We start from the raw sequence: 11,211 nt of genomic DNA, 5'->3' as shown, positions 1-11,211 counted from the left end.
TTGCGTTGGTGATCGAGTTGATGAATGTTGGCTTGGTCTTTCCGGAGTGCACGGCTCCACGTTGTGGGACGCCATGTCGCCGTCTCTCTAACAACCAACACAAAACAGAGTTGGTGACCCGCAGAAATGGAAAAAACAAAAAGAGTTGATCAAGTGAGCTGTTACATCGGGGATGCGTGTAGGAACGTGGTTACTAGGAAGGAGTATAATACTCTCAGGTCGGATGACCATGGGACAAGTGGCACATTTTTTTCTTCAAGCTTTTCGAAATTGGAATTCTTGTTTGGGGAGAGCGGCAGCTCCAACGCTCACTTGTAAATTTGCTCTCGTATCCATCTGCGGGCAGGGACCAGTCTACGGACATGAATTCAACATACATTTCAAATTAAGTTTCAACTAAGCAGACAAAATTATACAAACACGGTGGATTTTTATATAAACCTGTCGAAATTCATTATATTTCAAACTTTTTTCATAAAAAAGCAGCCGGACCCTTAACCTATCCTACGGCGGTGCCCTCGTTCACTTTCTTTGTATTCCGCATCGACAACCACGTCCTCCACCTACCATCTACATGAACGGCGGCGGGATTCAAGACCCGTGAAGTGAACATGGGAGACATACCGGCCCACTTGGGACACAATGCCCTGCCGCCTCCCATGTCCTACACATCCTCGGAGGAGTCCGCAACCAGTTCGTCGCTGGCGTCGGTGGACATGAGGTCGATGATGGACGTGGATGGCCCGTTACTGTCGACCTGCCACATGCGCCCTCGAAAGTTGGACGACGACGTTTGAGTTCTCGACCGCTAGCACCGCCATCGCGTGTGCGGTCTCGCAGAACGCCCGCTACTCCGTAACGAAGTTCGGGTTTGCCGCAGCCGTGGCAGCCACGACCGCCACGCTTGCGTGTTAGCCGTAGATTTGGCTCTTCGCCAGCCGGTGCTGCTGTAGGAGGAACATGTTGTACCTTTGCTCCTCCTACGCCTGTCGGAACGCCGACATAGGAGCCGGCGCAGGCTCCTCCTCCTCCGCCATGGCAACATTGTAGTGCTCCTGTGCCTACTCTATGGTCAAGCCGGCATGCACCGGTGCGGGTCAGGCGTCGTATCGTCGTCGAGCCCTAGGGTCGTCGTCAGAGACCTCGTGCGAGCTGGCCGGCATGCCGTGCTCGATCCGCCAGGCGCGATGGGTCTGCCAGGTGGCTGCATGGGAGGCTGATGACCCACAAGTATAGGGGATCAATCGTAGTCCTTGCAATAAGTAAGAGTGTCTGACCTAGCGAGGAGCAGAATGAATTGATAAGCAGTTTTTAGCAAGGTATTCGCTGCAAGTGCTGTAAGTTAATAGTAACAGATAATTTGATAGCAAGATAATTGTAACAAGTAACAAGTAGCAAAAATAACAAGGTGCAGCAAGGTGGCCCAATCATTAATATTTCTAAAGACAATTCGGAAGTACTTCCTAGAGTGATCAAGCGTTCCCGAGGACACATGCGAATTCATCTAGTTACGTTCACATGTTACATTGATGCATGTTCATTACTTTGATAAATTGTTACGTGGGTGGACCGGTGCTAAGGCGCTGTTCTTACTTGAACAAACAACCTACATTTGATTACCCCATCTCACAAGCATATGCAAATACAAGAGAAGAACTAAGATAAATCTAACTGTAGCATTAAACAAAAGGATCCAAATTAGCCCCTTACGGAATAGCTCATAAACTAGGTGTCAGCGTAAAAATTGGTAGACCTCGGGGTAGGGGGTCCCGAGCTGTGGATCTCGGATGGATGGTAACAGGAACAGAGAGGCGACATTTTACCCAGTTTCGGGCCCTCTTGATGGAGGTAAAACCCTACATCCTGCTCTTGTTTATATTAATGGGGATGTATCAAGTGCAAAGTTGATCTACCTCGAGATCGTAAGATGTGGTCTAACTCCAGGGCTAGGTGAATGATATTGCGTTGATGTCCCCTCTACGGGCTAAACCCCATGGCTTATACACACACAAGGTAGGGTATGTAGGGTTACAAGGTCGGTATCTAGGCATAAGGCGGCATGAGAAATCTTGGAGTATACGACAAGTCTTCCATGGAGGTAGTCTCGATCATGCCTCCAGCATTCTGCCTCCGGAGTCCATCTTGAGTACGAATGAGGGCCCATCGGCCCAACCCGAGGAGCATGGGCCGACTAGGTTAGCACCCCCTAATCTAGGACACCGTCAGTAGCCCCTGAACTGGTCTTCTACGCCGAGGACGACTTCTTAACGAAAGCCACCTCGGATCTGGAGTCCTCGGCTCGACAGACGAGTTCCCCTTTGTAATTCTCGAACCACTCCTCCAAAGGAGCGATGCCAACCGAGGCTCAGCTGAGCTTGTACCCTGCCCGAAGAGATTGGATATCTTAGCCTCGAAGGCCAACCATCTAGGTATGAACAGTGCCACCTAGTATGACAACTTTATCGAAGTGGCTCACCAATCATCTACTCACTAATCCTGAAATGCCTTCCCCTAGGACCAAACATGGTGAAGTGTCATGTAGTCGGTGTTCACACGACACCAATAGAGGAAGAACAACATAACACATCATCAAAACATTAAATGAATACCAACTTCACATGATTACTTATAACAAGACTTCTGCCATGCCCTCAAGAACAAATGAAACTACTCACATAGCATGTTTATGTGCATGGTCAGAGGAGCTAAATATGTAAATAAAAGTCTGGGCATATGATATTCCACCAAGTAAACCAACTAGCATCAACTACAAGATGTAATCAACACAACTAGCACCCCCAGGTACCAATCTAAGGTTTGAACAAAGATTGAAAACAAGGGAAGAACTAGGGTTTGAAGATGAGATGTTGTTGGTGAAGATGTTGATGGAGGTGAGTCCTCCCACGACAAGAGGAGCGTTGGTGATGACCATGTCTTTGATTTCCCCTCCTGGAGGGAAGTTTCTCCGACGGAATCGCTCCACAGGAGAGCAAAAGTGCTCCTTCCCAGGTTCCGGCTCAAGGGCGGCGACGCTTCCTCCCAAAAGTGTTCTCTTATTTTTTTCTAGGGAAAATGCCTTTATATAGCAGAAGATGGGCATCGGTTGACCTCTATGGCCCCACAAGGCACCTAGGCGTGCCCTGGGGGTAGGGTGTGTTCCCTTCCTTGTGGGCCCATAAAGGCTCTTCTCCATTACTTCTTTCTTGCAATATTTTTATATATTCCAAAATAAATCTCTGTAAAATTTCAGGTCATTTGGAGCTCTGGAGAATAGCTATCTCTACTGTAGCTTTTTCAAGCTCTGAATTCTAGCCGTTAGCAATCTCCCTCTTTTGGTGTATGATGACCCACAAGTATAGGGGATCAATTGTAGTCCTTTCAGTAAGTAAGGGTGTCGAACCCAATGAGGAGCAAAAGGAAATGACAAGAGGTTTTTAGCAAGATATTCTCTGCAAGCACTAAAATTATTGGTAACAGATAGTTTGATAGAAAGGTAATTTGTAACGAGCAGCAAGTGCCAATTGTAACAAAGGTGCAGTAAGGTAGCTGAAAGGATCAATATAGTTGACTAGAGGGGGTGAATAGGCAACTAACAATTTTTAGCTTTACTTTACCAATTTAAACTTTGCATCAAAGTAGGTTGTCTAGATATGCAACTAGATGAGCAACCTATACGATGCAACAACAACAAGCACACGAGCAAACAAGGGAAGCAACACAATATAAGCTTGCGCAAGTAAAGGTACGAGATAACCAAGAGTGGAGCCGGTGAAGACGAGGATGTGTTACCGAAGTTCCTTCCCTTTGAGAGGAAGTACGTCTCCGTTGGAGCGGTGTGGAGGCACAATGCTCCCCAAGAAGCCACTAGGGCCACCGTATTCTCCTCACGCCCTCACACGATGCAAGATGCCGTGATTCCACTATTGGTGCCCTTGGAGGCGGCGACCGGACCTTTACAAACAAGGTTGGGGCAATGTCCACAACTTAATTGGAGTCTCCCAACGACACCACGAAGCTTCATCACAATGGAATATGGCTCCGCGGTGACCTCAACCATCTAGGGTTCTCAAACACCCAAGAGTAACAAGATCCGCAAGGGATTAGTGGGGGAATCAAATTTCTCTTGGTGGAAGTGTAGATCGAGGCCTTCTCAACCAATCCCTAGAAAATCAACAAGTTCGATTGGCTAAGGAGAGAGATCGAGTGAAAATGGAGCTTGGGGATGGAAGAGGCGGTCAACTCAGATAAGAAGACTCCCCTTTTATAGTGATAGGACAAATCCAACCGTTATTCACTTACTCAGCTCGCGACGTGTGGTACTACTGTCGTGGTTCTAAGTTTGATAGTAGATTAGGGGTTACGTAAGATGAGGCAAGATCCTAGCTACGATGAGGTTGTGCATGCAAGGCTTACGAGTTCAGGCCCTTCTCGGAGGAAGTAATAGCCCTACGTCTCGGTGTCCTGAGGCAGTCAACTAGATTATGCGTGAAGTTACAGGGGGTGCAAACCCTTGTCTTAGTGGAGGGGGGTGGCTTATATAGAGTGCGCCAAGACCCCAGCCAGCCCACATTACAAGGAGTTCAATGTACATAAAGGTGAGGCGTTACTGGTAACGCCATCAATAAAGACATATAAATGATCATTAACACTACAGAGTGAACACCTGACCGTTGCCATCCAGAGTGACTTTAGATCTTCTATACTCCGAGTTGTTTCTTGTTCGGTCGAGTGATGATATACTGGTCGAATGGAATTGGGTTATCCAAGTGGAGTTGTTGATCGAGTGGGTTGCACTCTGAGGTGATTCCAGTTAGTGGAAACTGCTGTGCTTTGAATGCTGTTGATCTTAGGGTAGTGACCTTGGGGAGGGCGTCTAGGTCAGGCCTATTACCCTACACTAGGTACATGTCCTCGTCATTAGCCCCCGAATGGATCAAGGTCCGAGGGGAGAAGAGGTTTAAGATGGTTCCGACCCAGTTCTCATGCTTCGGGGGCATCTTATTTGTGTTGGTGAACCATGCTAGACCTTCAACTTTATTTTCAATCGCCTTGATCCATTCAGAATTTTGTCAAGTAAAATTATCCTGGTATGCTTTGAGTGTTTGAGGGGTATGAAATCTTGGGCGTGACTGGTTGCGCTGCCATTCCCAGATCTCACAGGATTCGAAATTTGGGGAAGCGTGCGGGGCGGAGAGTGCCGCAGTAAACGAGACGGATTAGGTAGGGGCACCTCGATCTCCGCATCACCTTTTTTGCCACGTACCGAGCGCGAAGCTGTTGCGGGATTTGACAGGATCTCTCGGGCCCGCATGTCAGCCACTCGGAAGCGGGCAAATAAAAGGCTCCGCAGCCGGTGCGTCTGCACAACGCATCCCATTCTCCTTCTCCTTCCTAAGTTTCTCCACCTCGTCCTCTGTCGCTCTCGACGCCCCTGCACCATCCGTGAGTAGCCCACGGCGATGAGGAAGGACAAGATGGCGACCCTCGAGCGTGCCAAGAAGGCGACGACGACGGGGAAGCCAAAGGGTAAGAAGACGAGTCGGGGCTTGGGGGGGGGAGTCTTCCTCGAGGTTTGGCCTGCCGCCCAGCTGGATCCAGGGCGACTGGATTCGGTCCATGATTCAGCTGGAGGATGTGGAAGGTCTGGTCGCAGGGGGCTTGATTGCCCACGAATCTTGGAGGCTGCCTCGCAACAAGACCGAGCTGCAGCCGTAGGACGGTGAGTGCGTCCTCCTCGCGACCCATGTTGACCGTGGTTTCTCTTTGCCCCCTCATCCTTTCTTCTGGGGTTTTCTGAACTTTTTTGGAGCCCAACTTCACCACTTTACCCCCAACACCATCACGTACCTCGCTGCATTCGTTTCCATGTGTGAAAATTTCCTGGGCTGTCGATCGCATTGGGGTCTCTTCAAACACATCTTTACATGTCGCTCTCAGTCTGTGAAAAAGGCTAATCCAAGTGATGAGAGGATGCATGTGATCTAGATGTGTGGAGGTCTAGGTATTCAGATGAGAAGCAAAAGTACTTTTCCAGCTGTGATTCTTCCCGAGTCAATTAGAGGGTGGCAGTCGACCTGGTTCTACTGCAAGCACCAACCGACTCCTGGCCAGTCGACCGGTCTCCCTCCCTTCTCCATGGAGTGAGTCCAGCAGCCCACTTCTTTGAAAGTAACTCCAGCAGAGAAAGCAGAGGTGAACATGCTGATGGAGCGAGTAGTCCAATTAGTCCAAGACGGCGCGACTGGTATGGACTTGCTGAAAGTGTTTCTCAGTCGACGCGTCCAGCCACTCGAGGCCCGCGATCATCCTATGTGGATGTGCTCGGGCATTGAGGACACCCCTCGGATCCACCCGGAGGAGGTTACCGAGGAGACAGTGGAGCAGTGGTTGCAGGGCATCACTGGAAACAAAGATAACCCCCGGGGGTCCAGAAGAGTCCAACCATTCTGCGTTGGCCATGAACCTGAAAAGGTCTGTCCTTTACTGTTGAGTGTTTCTTCATTCTGATTTGCAACTGTCTTCGTGTCTGACTGATGTCTATGTTATTCTTTGCCTTGCAAATTTACACTGATACGTACTCGATGCCCAATGGAGAGCAGGACCAGGAAGGAGAGGCGAGTGGAGGCGAAAGTGGTGACTGGAAATCCAATGACGAGGACGAGGAGGAGAGTGAGGACTCAAGCGACGGCGAGGAGGTCGACTCCCCACCCCGCACTGAAAGGCGTTCCAAGCAGACCCATGACCCCATGAGTATCTGTGGCAAGGCAGTCGCGCAGACCTTAAAGCACACTCGGACTTCCTCCCCCGTTTCGACTGAGAAGGCACCGAAGCAACCCAAGATTGCGGCTCCCAAGCCTCGGAAGACCCTACCTAAGATCAAGATTGACGTTCCCATCGCCTCCGGGTAAGCGTTTTGTTTTCTCTTTTTATTCAAGAACTTCTTAAGTAGTCGTTGACTTGCTTTCTTGCTTGACCGAGGGAGTTCGGGAACTTGCAGTGTTGCTACTTCTGGGACTTACGTGGATATTTACATGAATGAGGATGATGCGGAAATGGAAGATGCGGCCACCTCCAAAGCAGGTGTGACTCTGCCATCTTGCCTCCAATTTATCAATTGATTTGCACGTCGACTGATATATTACGGTCGAATCTTTTGCAGCGCCGTAACATGTGATTAAACTTCCAAACGACGATGAAGATGTGCCATTGAGGCCTATGGGAAGGAGAGGCAGGAGCTCGGGCAGGAAGGCGTCGACCGGCAAGACAACTCAGACGACATGAGTACTCGAACCGGTGATCCAGCAGACTGGAGACCTCATTGGGCCTCTGTCACTTTTGCCGATCCTGTGTCTACTGAACGTCCATCAGCGTTGACTTCCCAAGATCCTGCTTCATATGTTCAATTCCATACTTCAGACCCTCAGATTGCTGCGACTATTCCACCGTCTCTGTTGTTCGTCACCCATCATGTCCCGGAGGATTAGGTGAGTGCTGCTAAAGAAGCGATACTCCAAGCATGCCTTATGATGGAACGGATGAAGATGGTGCATGAGACCAGCCAAGCCGCCTATGACGCCAGTGCAGCTCTCCGAGCCAACGTCCAGGTTAGTTGATTTCCGACTGATCTTCTAACTTGATACTTGAGAACTGCTACTTTATTACTCGTAAGTGAAAGTGCAACTATCCCTAGGTGGTTTTGGTAATTCATAACAACATATAGCTCATTGAGCTAATGCTATTCCAAGATGATTATTTCAGGAAAGCTCAATGATTGGCATGGCATGGATGTGAAAGTGGAACCCTCAAAATGCTAAGGAAAAAGGATTGGCTCAAGCTCAAAAGCTCAAGACTCTTCATTTTATATTTTAGTGATCCAAGATCACATTGAGTCTTTAGGAAAAGCCAATACTATCAAGGAGGGATGAGGTGTTGCTTAATGAGCCTCTTGCTTCATGTGCTTAGTGATATGCTCCAAAAACCCTCAACTACTTTCCCATATCCACATATGACCTAAACCCTAAGCCAAACTCGGTCCTACCGATTCTTCCTATCCGGCGCCACTGAGTTTCACTTGTCATTAGCCACTGCCAAACCCTAGCAATTCGGTTCTACCGATAGGGATCTCGGTCTCACCGAGATGGGATTGCAAACTCTCTGTTTCCCTTTTGTAACTTTTTGGTCTCATCGAAAGAGTGAATCGGTCCCACCGAGATTGCAATGTAAATTCAGTGTTTCCCCTTTGTAACTTTTCGGTCTCACCGAAAGAGCAAATCGGTCCCACCAAGTTTGCCTGACCAACTCTCTGGTTAGCTAATTACCAAATTCGGTCTCACCGAGTTTGTGTAATCGGTCTCATCAAGATTACGTTATGCCCAAACCCTAACCATATCGGTCCTACCGAGTTGCATGTTAGTCCCACCGAAAATCTCTAACGGTCACTAGGTTTACATTTTCGGTCCGACCGAGTTTGTTGATTCGGTCCCATCGAGATTGGAAAACTGTGTGTAACGGTTGGATTTTGTGTGTAGGCTATATATACCCCTCCACCTCCTTTGCATTCAGTGAGAGAGCCATCAGAACACATACACCATTCCAACTCGTATGTTCTGAGAGAGAACCACCTACTCATGTGTTGAGACCAAGATATTCCATTCCTACCATATGAATCTTGATCTCTAGCCTTCCCAAGTTGCTTTCCACTCAAATCTTCTTTCCACCAAATCCAAATCCTATGAGAGAGAGTTGAGTGTTGGGGAGACTATCATTTGAAGCACAAGAGCAAGGAGTTCATTACCTACACACCATTTGTTACTTCTTGGAGAGTGGTGTCTCCTAGATAGGCTAGGTGTCACTTGGAAGCCTCCGACAAGATTGTGGAGTTGAACCAAGAAGTTTGTAAGGGCAAGGAGATCACCTACTTCGTGAAGATCTACCGCTAGTGAGGCAAGTCCTGTGTGGGCGATGGCCATGGTGGGATAGACAAGGTTGCTTCTTCGTGGACCCTTTGTGGGTGGTTGCTTCTTCGTGGACCCTTCGTGGGTGGAGCCCTGTGTGGACTCGCGCAACCATTACCCTTTGTGGGTGGAGCCCTGTGTGGACTCTCGCAACCGTTACCCTTTGTGGGTTGAAGTCTCCATCAACGTGGATGTAGGATAGCACCACCTATCCGAACCACGGGAAAAACATCCGTGTCTCATATTGCGTTTGAATTCTCCAAACCCTTCCCTTTACATTCTTGCAAGTTGCATGCTTTACTTTCCGCTGCCAATATACTCTTTGCATGCTTGCTTGAACTATGTGATGATTGCTTGACTTGTCCTAAAATAGCTAAAATCTGCCAAGAACTAAAATTGGGAAAAGGTTAAGCTTTTATTTGGTCAAGTAGTCTAATCACCCCCCTCTAGACATACTTCAATCCTACAAGTGGTATCAGAGCTTTGGTCTCCATTTGCTTTGATCTCCATAGCTTTGGTGGTCATAGCCTTGGTTTCACAACCTAGGAGAGTATGGTGTCTAGCGAAGGAAATTACCACCGTAGAGGTCCCTACTTTGATGGTACTAATTTTGCTAGTTGGAAGCATAAAATGAAAATGCATATTCTTGGACATAACCCCGCCGTTTGGGCTATTGTGTGTGTTGGTTTGCAAGGTGACTTCTTTGATGGGAGAGAACCAAACCGTGAAGCTACCGCGGATGAGTTGAAGATGTTGCAACACAATGCTCAAGCTTGTGATATTCTCTTCAACGGATTGTGCCCCGAAGAATTCAACAAAATCAGCCGTCTTGAGAATGCGAAGGAAATTTGGGACACTTTGATTGATATGCACGAAGGTACCGACTTCGTCAGGGAATCCAAGTTGGATGTGCTTCAAAGCCAACTTGACAAGTTCAATATGAAGGATGGTGAAGGTGTCGCTGAAATGTACTCTAGGCTTGCTCTCATCACAAATGAGATTGCCGGCTTAGGAAGTGAAGAGATGACCGACAGATTCATCATCAAGAAGATTCTTAGAGCCTTGGATGGAAAATATGATACCGTGTGCACATTGATCCAAATGATGCCCAATTACAAAGATCTCAAGCCAACGGAGGTGATTGGAAGAATTGTTGCTCATGAGATGTCACTTAAGGATAAAGAGGAACTTCACAACAAATCAAGTGGTGCCTATAAAGCCTCATGTGAAGCCCCTACATCATCAAGTGAGAAACAAGACTTCAATGAAGAATTGAGCTTAATGGTGAAGAACTTCAACAAGTTCTACAAGAGTAGAAGCAAAGATAGAAGCTTCAAGTCAAGGTCCTACAATGACAAAAGATCTTCTAGTCGAGAGCGAAACTGCTACAGTTGTGGAAGACCCGGACACTATTCCAATGAGTGTATGGCTCCCTACAAGAGAAGAGAAGATTCTCCAAAAATAAGAAGCAAAGAATCACCACCAAGAGAAAGGAGGAGTAGAGATGATCGTTATGAACGAAGATACTCACGGAGAAGCAAGGATTCGGAAAGGAAGGAAAAATCATCAAGGAGCTACACAAGACGAAGACATCAAGCTCATGTTGGTGAATGGGTATCCGGCTCCGACTCCGACAGCCACTCCGAGAGAAGTTATCACTCCGACTCTGAAGATACTCAAGATGAAGGTGTTGCCGGTCTAGCACTTGTGTCAACCAACTCCTACGACATATTTGACTCAAAAAATGAAGGAATTGGAAGATGCTTCATGGCCAAAGGTCCTAAGGTAACACACCCCGAGTATGTTGATTTCAATAGTGATGAAGATGACTTGTTAGGTGATGATTTGCTTGTTGACAACTCTAGTGATGAATACTATGATGAAACGTCAATTAAACATGCTAATCAAGATAAAACGAATGACAATGATAAGGAGAAGATTGAGGCTCTAACTAAAGAACTAAACACTCTTAAGTTAGCTCATGAAACTATCTTCGAAGATCATCGAGAACTTTTAAGAGCTCATGAGAAATTACGCTTTGAAAAGCTCAATCTTGAGCAAGAGCATGAGTTCTTAAAAGCAATCAATGATGATCTCCGCAAGAAAAGCTCTTCTTACATTGCCAAGCGTTTACTCTTATCCACTTACATGCCTCAAGTCAAGTCTAGTAACAAGAACAAGAAAGATTCTTCCTCTAGCAGTAACAATGATCATGCTAAATCCAATATTGTTGCTTCTAGTAGTTCTCTTGATTCCA

The sequence above is a fragment of the Triticum aestivum genome, chromosome 4A (assembly GCF_018294505.1).
Source record: "Triticum aestivum cultivar Chinese Spring chromosome 4A, IWGSC CS RefSeq v2.1, whole genome shotgun sequence".
Classification (NCBI taxonomy): Eukaryota; Viridiplantae; Streptophyta; class Magnoliopsida; order Poales; family Poaceae; genus Triticum; species Triticum aestivum.
The sequence above is the reverse complement of the archived record's forward strand: the minus strand, read 5'-3'. Positions refer to the sequence as shown.